Here is an 11,058-nt window from a genome sequence, read left to right as displayed (position 1 = left end):
TTAGGTAAAAGTTCTAGTGGATTCTAGGCAGATGGAAAACCCTAAGAGGAGGTAACCTTATGTGATGGAAAGTCCTAACTGCGGTTAGGTAAGACAAAAGTTTGGCGGGTCGAGTACTTTGGGCGAAATCCTAGAGTCGGGGACTCTAGGTGAAAATCCTGATAGTCGCGGATCAGGTGGAAGACTGGACGGTGTTGGAGTTGTTTGGAAAGCAGTGCTTTGCTGTATCACAGGAAGGGTTTTGCGGAACTGCTGAGACACAGCGAGATGTTTCTGGAAATAAGGAACAAGGAATTTGAAGACGAAATTTTGGGTAACTACCGACCCTTTTACTTCTCTTGAAATTCCTTCTTTTTTTTCTCTGTCTCAACATTTAGACAATGCTTCTCTTTATATAGTGTCCTAGAGAAGTCATTTTACTCCTAGGTCATTAACTTCAGCCCACTACCTAATCATTAACATCACCCACTGACTCACCATTAACTTCACCCACTGACTCACACTTAATGAGATTACAAATTAATGTCATTTATTCTAGACATTTTAACATCCCCTCTTAATTTGTAATCTTCATAAACTTCTTGAACAACTCGTGCTTCTCGAAATTCACGACCTTTGTTAGAACATCAGCGGGCTGATCCTGTGTGTGAATAAACTCCATACTTATCTCCTTCTTCATCACCATTTCTCTGATAAAGTGGTGGCGTAACTCAATATGCTTTGACCTTGCATGAAACACGGGGTTCTTCGTCATAGCAATGGCTGACTGATTATCACAATATACTGTTGTTGGATGAGCAACCTTCTGCTGTAACTCCAACAATAACCTTCTTAACCATACTGCTTAATTCACGAATTGCTTCATTTGCTGCAATGTATTCTGCTTCAGCTGATGATAACGCTACAGTAGCTTGCTTCTTCGAACTCCAGAAGATGGGTTTTGTTCCAAGACAGAAAAGATATCCTGACGTACTCCTTCGATCCTCAACACTTCCTGCCCAGTCACTATCAACATATCCAACAAGGTTGTTGTCTTCTTCTTTTGTGTACTTTAAACCAACATTCTTCGTTCCTTGAAGATAACGTAAGACACGCTTCGCTGCTGCAAAATGAGTCTTGGTGGGATTGTTCATGAATCTTGACAGCATACTTACACTTTGAACGATATCTACCCTTGTGTGGGTTAGGTAGATCAACGAACCAACTAGACTTCTATATATCTTCGAATCAAACATTTCAGCACCATCATCCTGCTGCAGCTTCTCATTAAGTGCCATAGGAGTTGCTACAGCTTTGGCGTTCTCCATGTGAAATTTCTTCAATATGTCAGCAACGTACTTCTCTTGAGAAATAATGATCTCTCCTTTGCTCTGCTTCACCTGCAAACCTAGAAAATACTTCATTAATCCAAGATTCGTCATCTCGAATTCATCCATCATTGCCTGTTTGAACTTCTCCAGTAACAACTTGCTAGTGCTCGTGTAGATGAGATCATCCACATAGAGACAGGCTACTAGAAAATCAGCATCGCGCTTCTGCACATAGAGAGACGGTTCTACCAAACTTCTTTCAAATCCATTCTTCTGCAAGTAGGAATCTATCCTGAAATTCTATGCTCTCGGTGCTTGTTTCAGTCCATAGAGAGCTTTGTGAAGTCGATACACTTTGTCTTCTTGTCCTTTAACAACGAACCCTTGCGGTTGTTGAGCATACACTTCCTCTTCTAGTACTCCATTAAGAAAGGCGGAGTTCACATCAAGTTGGAACACTTCAAGCTCCATTTGTGCGGCAAGTGCTAGCACACTTCTAATAGTCTCCATTCTAGCTACAGGGGCAAACGTCTCAGTAAAATCAACTCCGGGCTGTTGTAAGTAACCCTTTTCTACGAGACGAGCTTTGTGCTTTTGTACGCTTCCATCTTCATTGAACTTTGTTTTGAACACCCATTTCAAGCCAATTGCTTCTTTTCCTTTGGGAAGGTCTACTAGGGACCAAGTATCATTCTTCTCAATACTAAACATCTCTTCTTTCATTGCATTTCTCCATTTTTCTTCTTTTGCGACCTCTTCGAAATTTTGCGGCTCAAACGTAGCAAGTGCAAAGTTAGCTTGCTCGTAAACTTCAATTAATAAACGATACCTCCTTGGTGTCATATCATCAGCATAATCTTCATTCTTGGAATTTACTCTTGAGGAACTAGCTACTGATGTATCAGTTAGATTTGAGGAAGGCACGACTGCTGGTGCTTCTGGATAAGAAAACATTGGCTGAGTCTGAGAAGACTCGTTCTCCCACTTCCACGCTGCATTCTCATCGAAAATAACATCTCTTGAGATCACAAGATTGTTAGTCTTTGGGTCAAACAAACGATAACCTTTAGATTCTTCACTATAACCAATAAAGATTAGCTTCTCACTTTTCTCATCAAACTTCTCCTTCTTCTTCGTCAAGAGAGCATATGCTACACATCCAAATACCTTCAAGTGATCAACCACGGGTTTCCTCTTATGCCATGCTTCATAAGGCGTCTTGTTTTGAATGGCTTTCGTCGGTGATCGATTGAGGATGTAAGTTGTTGTATTCACAACTTCAGCCCACAATGAATTCAGAAGACCCTTGCCTTTGAGCATACTTCATGCCATCTCAACAATAGTCCTGTTCTTTCTCTCAGCAACACCATTCTGCTGAGGTGAGTACTTCATAGTAAGCTGTCGCTGTATGCCTTGCTGCTTGCAATAATCTAGAAACGGCTTGTAAATGAATTCTCCTCCACGATCTGTCCTCAAAGTCTTTATTTGATATCCACTTTGCTTCTCTGCATTGGCTTTGAAACTCAAGAAAGTAGTGAAAGCCTCTGATTTCTTTTCAAGAAAGTATACCCATATCATACAAGTGTAATCATCGACAAAAAAGAGAAAGTATCTCCTGTTACCGATCGTTGGAGTTTGGGTTGGACCACAGATGTCAGCATGCACCAACTCAAGAGGGGCTTTAGCTCTCCAAGAGGTATTAGGAAAAGGAAGACGATGTTGTTTTCCATACACACATCCTTCACAGACACATGTTGCTGTTGGTTGGATTTTTGGAAGACTTATGGCCATATTCTTCTCTTTTAACAACGTTAGGCCCTTGTGATTCAAGTGTCCATATCGCAGATGCCATAACTGAGCTTCATCAATAAAATTCTCCTTTCCTTTCCTTACTTGACCGTGTTGGGGTTACAAGGTTGCAAACATAGTCCCATATTGGAAACACATGGGGAAGATCATGGGTTTATAAGAGAAAAAATATCTCCATTGGCTTGAGGCCTTTTGGGGAGAGCCCAAGAACAAAACCATGAGGGCTTAGGCCCAAAGTGGATAATATCATGTCATTGTGGAGATATCTAAATTCTTTTCGATCCTATAATTGGTATCAGAGCCCGGACTGCCAGAAGGTTTAACCGCTGACTGTGCACAAGAGCTATGGTCTGATTGAGCCATGTGGGTACAATATTGACCTCGAACAAAGAAAGTGGGGGCTCTTATGTTCGGATCAAGAGGACCAAACACCAGGCAGGAAGTCCTAGTTGCGACTAGGCAAGGAAGTCCTAGTAGGTCGAGTGGACCGAGGGGCAGGAAGACCTGGTGGGTCGAGGATCGGACGTGGGAAACCTATGGTCCTTTGTTTGAGGGGGGGATTGTTGGGGTTGCAAGGTTGCAAACATAGTCCCATATTGGAAACACATGGGGAAGATCATGAGTTTATAAGAGAAAAAATATCTTCATTAGCTTGAGGCCTTTTGGGGAGAGCCCAAGAACAAAACCATGAGGGCTTAGGCCCAAAGTGGACAATATCATGTCATTGTGGAGATATCTAAATTCTTTTCGATCCTACAGACCGGCCCCTTGCTTGGGCACCAAGCAAAGCTTGGCCGGCCTTAGCTCTAGCTCCAAGCTTGGCTTGGCCGGCCCCTTGCTTGGGCTCCAAGCAAGGATAGGGGCCGACCCCTAGCATGGGCTAAAAGGCTAAGTTTTGGGTGGATATAAGGCTTTATATAAGAGGCTGCGATAGGGACCGAGAGGAGTAGTTGGTTTTGGTCTCCCGATGATCTTGAATTTTCCTTGTTCGCCCCGAACACCCTACTCAAGTTCATCAATAATAACTCATACCACTAAAGAGCTACTATTGAACTACCGCACCAATCCCAAATTACATTATGAGCTCCTTCTTATCATAAGTGTGTTAATCTCCCTATATTTAAGATATCGAATGTCCATTAATTAAATGAGTTACTGACACTCACTCAATTAATGTCTAGTTCCAAGAATAGTACCACTCAACTTTATTGTCATGTCGGACTAAGTCCATCTGCAGGGTTTACATGACAATCCTTATGAACTCATTGTTGGTGCAACCTTAGGTCAAGGTTGACCTGGTTGATCTGACTCGAGTTGACCTGACTCGAGTTGTATTTTGATATTTGACTTAGGAAGATTGTTGGTGCAACCTTAGGTCAAGGTTGATCTAGTTGAGTTGTATTTTGATGTTTGACACTCGTGAGAGAGTTCTATTCTTGATGTGAGACAAGAATAGATGTTTGGGAGATTATTGGTGCAACCGTAGGTCAAGGTTGACCTGGTTGACCTGATTCGGGAAAAAGTCTAAGTATGGAGACTTGGCACGGAGAAGTCCAAGCAGGGAGCTTGGCACGCGAGAAGTCCAAGTGTGGAGACTTGGCACGGGAAAAGTCCAAGTATGGAGACTTGGCACTGGAAAAGTCCAAGTATGGAGACTTGGCACGGAGAAGTCCAAGCAGGGAGCTTGGCACGAGGAAAAGACCTAACTGGGATGTTAGGCAGGTGGAAAGTCCTGGTGAGTGAAGCCAGGCAGTGGGAAGTCCTAACTGGGATGTTAGGCAGTTGGAAAGTCCTGGTGAGTGAAGCCAGGCAGTGAGAAAGTCCTAACTGGGATGTTAGGCAGTGTGGAAATCCTGGTGAGTGAAGCCAGGTGGAAAGTCTTGGTGAGTGAAGCCGGGCAAGGGAAAATCCAGATAGATCAAGGATGATCGGACATCTGGTGTTGAGGAAAGTCCAAGTAGGTCAAAGGGATTGACCGGACACTTGGCGAGGAATTCTAGCAGGTCAAGAGAGTGACCAGATGCTAGGGATGAGATACCAATAGGTCAAGGTTGACCGGATATTGGTGTGGAAGGCGTGGGAATTGATTTGGACAAAAACCAAGAGCTGGATCGATCCAGGTCATCTGATCGGTCTGGGGACCGATCAGCATGAGTCCTGATCGGTCCCCGGGACCGATCAGGGTACGCACAGAAAGTTGGGCGCTTTTCTGTAGAACAGATGGATCGGTCTGGAGACCGATCAGCACCATGCTGATCGGTCTCCACGACCGATCAGAGACGCAGCCACCTCTCTGTAGGAGAGGTGGGATCGGTCCGGGGACCGATCAGACTGGGGCCTGATCGGTCTCTCGGACCGATCAGGATAGCTCCAGACCGATCAGGGCGATGCCTGATCGGTCTGGCCCTAGCCGTTGAGAGACAACGGCTAGGCTATTTTTGGCTCCTGTGTTTCTGGCCTTTTGGCTTGCAGGTTCGCAGGTTCGCAGGTTTTATAAGGGTTCGAGTGACTCTACAGAAGAACGAACACTTCTCCGAACCTTCTTCTTCTTTATGCTGCTGAGCTCTGCTGAGTTCTTGAAGCGTTGAAGCTTCGCGTGAGCTTCCCTTTGGCTGGGTCACCTGCTGTTGTAGGCGCTTGGAGCTGCTGCTTCTTCCAGTCGAAGAGAAGGCAAGCAAGAGTTTTCCTACTGTTGTATTTCTTGCTGTCTTTCCTTGTATTTCTGTACTCTCCTTACTTGCTGTTGCAAGAGTGTGTTGTGGCGAGGTTTCTCCACCCAGAAGGAGTTTGTATTAGCCGGTTCTCCGGGGACTCATCCACCGACGGATTGACTGGACTCGTCCACCTTACGGACACGCCGAGGAGTAGGAGCCCTAATCTCCGAACCTCGTTACATCCTTGTGTTAAGGTTTGGTTTTCTTCTCTTTCGTTTCTTTGTATTTTCCGCTGCGCTAACACGTTTTGTAGAAAGATACGACAATTTGGGGCGGCTATTCACACCCCCCCTCTCTAGCCGAGTACGAACGATCCCAACACTCATCTTGGGAACATCATCAACCTAGATCACTATGACACAGTTTCCTTCTATAACCAACAACACACCATATAAATAATATTATTTTCCAACATATCGGCCCTTTTGATTTAACGAGCTAAATCTCACACATTGATAAGTCAAAAAAATAAATACTAAGTATACGTACTTGTTGTTATATCGAGATTAAGAGTACACACTTCCATAATAACTGAGGTTCTGTTTTTATACAATCAGTATAAAAAGAACAACCTCAAATGATCCTACTCAATACACTCTAAGTGTACTAGTGTAATTTTATAGTCAAGATAAGCTAATACCAAATTACACTACGACCATTCCAATGGTTTGTCCATTTCTATTTTGGTCGTGAGCTACTATGTATAATTTATAAGGAACTGATAACATGATCTTTTGTGTCATACCAAACATCATGTTATCTACAATATAAATTATATGGACAACTATATTTAACATAAATGTGATTCTTATTTCATAAAATAAATGTTTACAAAAAGCTAGACTTTTAGTATACACTCTAACAAAAGGAATCGGGAGTGAGGAGAGTAATTTAGGGCTTTTTTCATTTGAATAAGTAGTCCTCGTAATTTTATTATTTTTCAATTTTATCCTCGAAATTTTTATTTTTTTTGTAATTGTGCCCAAACGTATCCGGAAACGTGTGAATTTCGTGTCCTTGCCGTGTCTGACTGGTCAAACTTGTAAAAAGTTAACGACACGATTTTTGTCATGTCCAACATGCGTATTTGCGTGTCGTGTCCGTGTCCGACACCTCCAAAAAAATATTTTTTGAATTGTCCGTGCTACATAGGTATTTAGGGGTGGGGATGTGGGATGATAGGGCTACAATGCAGATAATAATGAGGAGTAGAGGGTTGAGTAAAGAGTAAGAGGAATAATAGGGAGAGAGCAAGAAATAATATAAGAGTAATAAAATTTATTGTTCATTGATATTTGTCCTAAGGACAATACAATATATAATGTTCAAAAAGTACTTGGTCAATTGACCAATTAATAAATAATAAAATTATTCTAATAGTTATAATAGAATTATTAGAATAATCCAAATACTAATTTGATTTGATTTGGTGATTTGATCCGGTCAATTTTGGTAATTCTCTTTTATCTCTTTTACCCCCGACAAATTTAACGGGAGATCTTTGACGTTGAGAATCACATTTAAATTTAACGGGAGCCTAGCTTTTTGTAAATATTTATTTTGAAATAAGAATCACATTGGTCAAATGTCTACATTTATGTTAAATGTAGTTGTCCATTTAATTTATATTGTAGATAACATGATGTGTGGTATCACACAGAAGATCATGTTATCAGTTTCTTATAAATTATAAAAAATAGCTCACAAATAAGATGGATAAGGACAAACCATTGGAATGGTTATAGTGTAATTTGGTATAGTTTATTTTGACTATAAAATTACACTAGTACACTCTGAGTATATTGAGCAGGACCATTTGAGGATGTTCTTTTTATACTGACTGTATAAAAGAACATGACCTCTGTTATTATGGAAGTGTTTGCTCTTAATCCTGATATAATAACAAGCACATATATTTAGTATTTATTTCTTTAATTTATCAATGAGTGAGATTTAGTTCGTTAAATTAATAGACCCAATAAGTTGGGAAATAATATTATTTATATGGTGTGTTGTTGATTATATAAGGAAACTGTGTCCTAGTAATCTAGGTTGATGATGTCCCCTTGAGGAGCTCATGAGGATTGTCATGTAAACCCTGCAGGTGGACCTAGTCCGGCATGACAATGAAGTTGAGTGGTACTACTCTTGGAGCTAAATGTTAATTAAGTGAGTGTCAGTAACTCATTTAATTAATGGACATTCGATATCTTAAACACAGAGAGATTAATGCACTCATAATAAGAAGGAGCCCATAATGTAATTTGGAATTGGTGCGGTAGTTCAATAATAACTCTTTATTGATATGAATTATTATTGATGAACTTGAGTTGGGTGTTCGGGGCAAACACAGGAAGCTTAAGCTCATCAGGAGATTAAAATCAATTTCTCCTCTCGGTCCTTGTTGTAGCCTCTATAAATCCTTGTATACATAAAGTCCACTTTTTACCCAAGTAATGGGTCGGCCACATCCTTGCTTGGTGCAAGGGGGTCGGCCAAGCATGGGCTTGAAAGCCAAGAGGTGGTCGGCCAAGCTTGGTACCCAAGCTAGGGGCCGACCACTAGAAAAGGAAAAGGAAGTTTTGTTTTTAAAACAAAATTTTGTTAAAATCTTTCCTTATTTGTAATTATCTACAATGGTAAAAAGAGAGATTTTATTTTGTTAAAATCTTTCCTTTTTTGTAGTTATCTACAATGATTAAAAGAAATATTTTAATTTTGTTAAAAACTTTCCTTTTATAACCATCCATATAGTTTTAAAATTTTAAAATCTTTACTTTTATAGCTATCTACAAAGGATTAAAGAAATATTTTAATTTTGTTAAAATCTTTTCTTATTTGTAATGCTTAAAAAAGAAATTTTAATTTTGATAAAACTTTCCTTTTTTGTAATCATGATTTTAAAAAGAGGTTTTAAATTTAATTTTTCCTTTTTTGTAGTTGTCTACATGTTTTAAAAGAGAGATCAATTTTAAAACTTTCCTTTATTGCCATGTACAATAGGAAATTTAGAAAAGAGATATTTTAATTGTTGCTAAAATTTCCTTTTTTAAAAAGGGAGGCCACAAATAATGAAGTTTTAATTTTGTTTAAAACTTTCTTTTTTTTGCCATGACCAAGGATTATAAAAGAAAAGGAGAGGGTGCCTTATGTAACACATATAACCTTAAGCCTTCTCTCTTTTCCTTAGTGTGGTCGGCTCCTTCCCTTCTCCCTTTCTCTTAGGTCGCCGCCCCACTTATCTCCTCTTTTGGTTCCTTAGGGTCAGTGGTATCAAGGATTGAAAAGTCCTTGTGGCCGGTTGCTTGGAGAGGAAGAAGAAGAAGAAGAGAAGCACTTGGTGGCCGATTGCTTGGAGGAGAAGAAGAGGAAGAAAGTTTCCTATTTTGGCATCCCTTGGTGGCTCGAGAATCTTGGAGGAGAAAAAGTGGTTTGGGTGGATTCCATATTGGTAGATCGTTGTCCACACAACGTCCAAAAGGAGGAGAGGAATACAACAGAAGATCAAGAGGTCTTTAGCTACAAAGAAAGGTATAACTAATTAATGGTTTCCGCTTCGAATTAATTAGTTAATTTTCTTTGCATGGATTCTGAAACACCAACACAAGATACTAGCGATTTTATGTTTCGTTTTCGTGCTATCAGTTTTTTATTTCGATTTTGCGTTTTGATCTTGTGTTTCTATTGTGGTCTCTGTAGTTAAACCTAAGATTACTGTAAGAAGTTAAATATCCAATTTCTTTGAAAGTTTTTGTCTAGGAAGTGGTGGATGATCTCATAACCAAGAAGACTTAGTGTCTCGCCATGTTTAACCTGGAAGCCAATATTTGAAATAGATATTTAATCAACTTCTATAATATGATTTAACTTAGGAAGATCACATCGGTTAAACTTGGAGTAAAAATGTTAAGTATCGTTTCCAATCCAAGTTTAACTTCTGAAGAGCAGCTTGGATTAATAATGTTAAGAATCGTTTGCAATCCAAGTTTAACTTCAGTAGAGCACATGGGTAGTTAGGTTATGTTCTGTGCTTGTACAAATTTTTGTACAAGGGAAACAGAACGGTAGTAACCAACATTAATAAAGTTGTGATACCCTTGTGATCATTGCCAGTTATCAGAATATCGTCCACATAAATAAGAAAAAAAATATTATAGATCCATCATTATATTTATGAAATAGAGACGGGTCAGTCTTTGATCCAGAAAATCCTTGAGCTTGTAACCAATTAGATAGTCGATGAAACCATGCATGAGGAGCTTATCGAAGACCATATAAGGATTTCTTAAGTTGGCAAACATGAGATGGAAATTGTGGATGAATGAATTCAGGTGGTTGCTCCATAAATATAGTTTCCTCAAGATGACCATGGAGAAACGCATTTGAAATGTCCAATTGTCGTACAGATCAATTAGAACTAACATGTATTGATAATAATAGTCTGACAAATATAATTTTGATGACTGGGCTAAAAGTGTCATTAAAGTCAATACTTGGTTGTTGATTAAATCCTTTAGCTATAAGTCGAGCTTTGTGTCGTTCAAGAGAACCAGCAACTCGATGCTTAAGACAGAATATCCATTTAAAGCCCATAACATTCATTGAGGGAGTGCACGGAACTAGACTCTATGTTCTATTTCGAAGAAGCGCTTCAAATTCTGTAGTCATTGCATTACGCCAGTTTGGATCCTTGCTTGCTTATGTAAAACAAGTTGGTGCAATAGATTTTGAAGAGATCGTTAGAGCTCGTGGAAGGGGATATCGAGTTGCATTTGGTGGGCAACGTTCATAAATGTCACTAACGGAAAGCGTGCGACGAGGAGCATTATCATCTAAATCACTTGTTGATGACGACGAGTAAGTAGGCTGACATAGTGATGTAGATTACGGACTTTTATTATCCGAGGATCCAGAATTAGAGAGCATATTATTTTCGATCGGCGAGGCTTCCAAGATTGGAGCAGCAACCTGAGGTGATTTTGATGGTATAGGGGAGTTATTAGAGAGTTCTGGAGCAGGACCTAAGATGCCATCACTTCTGACAATATTAGGTGACATCAAGAAGGTGTCACTTGTATCTGGAGGAGAGATCGAAGAAACTACTGAAAAAAGGAATAAAGACTCATCAAAAGTAACATGTCGTGAAATATAAATTCGTCCTGTTGGTATATGCAAGCAACGATAACCATGGTGCAAATTGTTATAACCAAGAAAAACACATTGTA

This window comes from Zingiber officinale, chromosome 7B, assembly GCF_018446385.1.
Source record: "Zingiber officinale cultivar Zhangliang chromosome 7B, Zo_v1.1, whole genome shotgun sequence".
In the NCBI taxonomy this organism is placed as follows: domain Eukaryota; kingdom Viridiplantae; phylum Streptophyta; class Magnoliopsida; order Zingiberales; family Zingiberaceae; genus Zingiber; species Zingiber officinale.
This window is presented reverse-complemented; position numbering follows the sequence as displayed.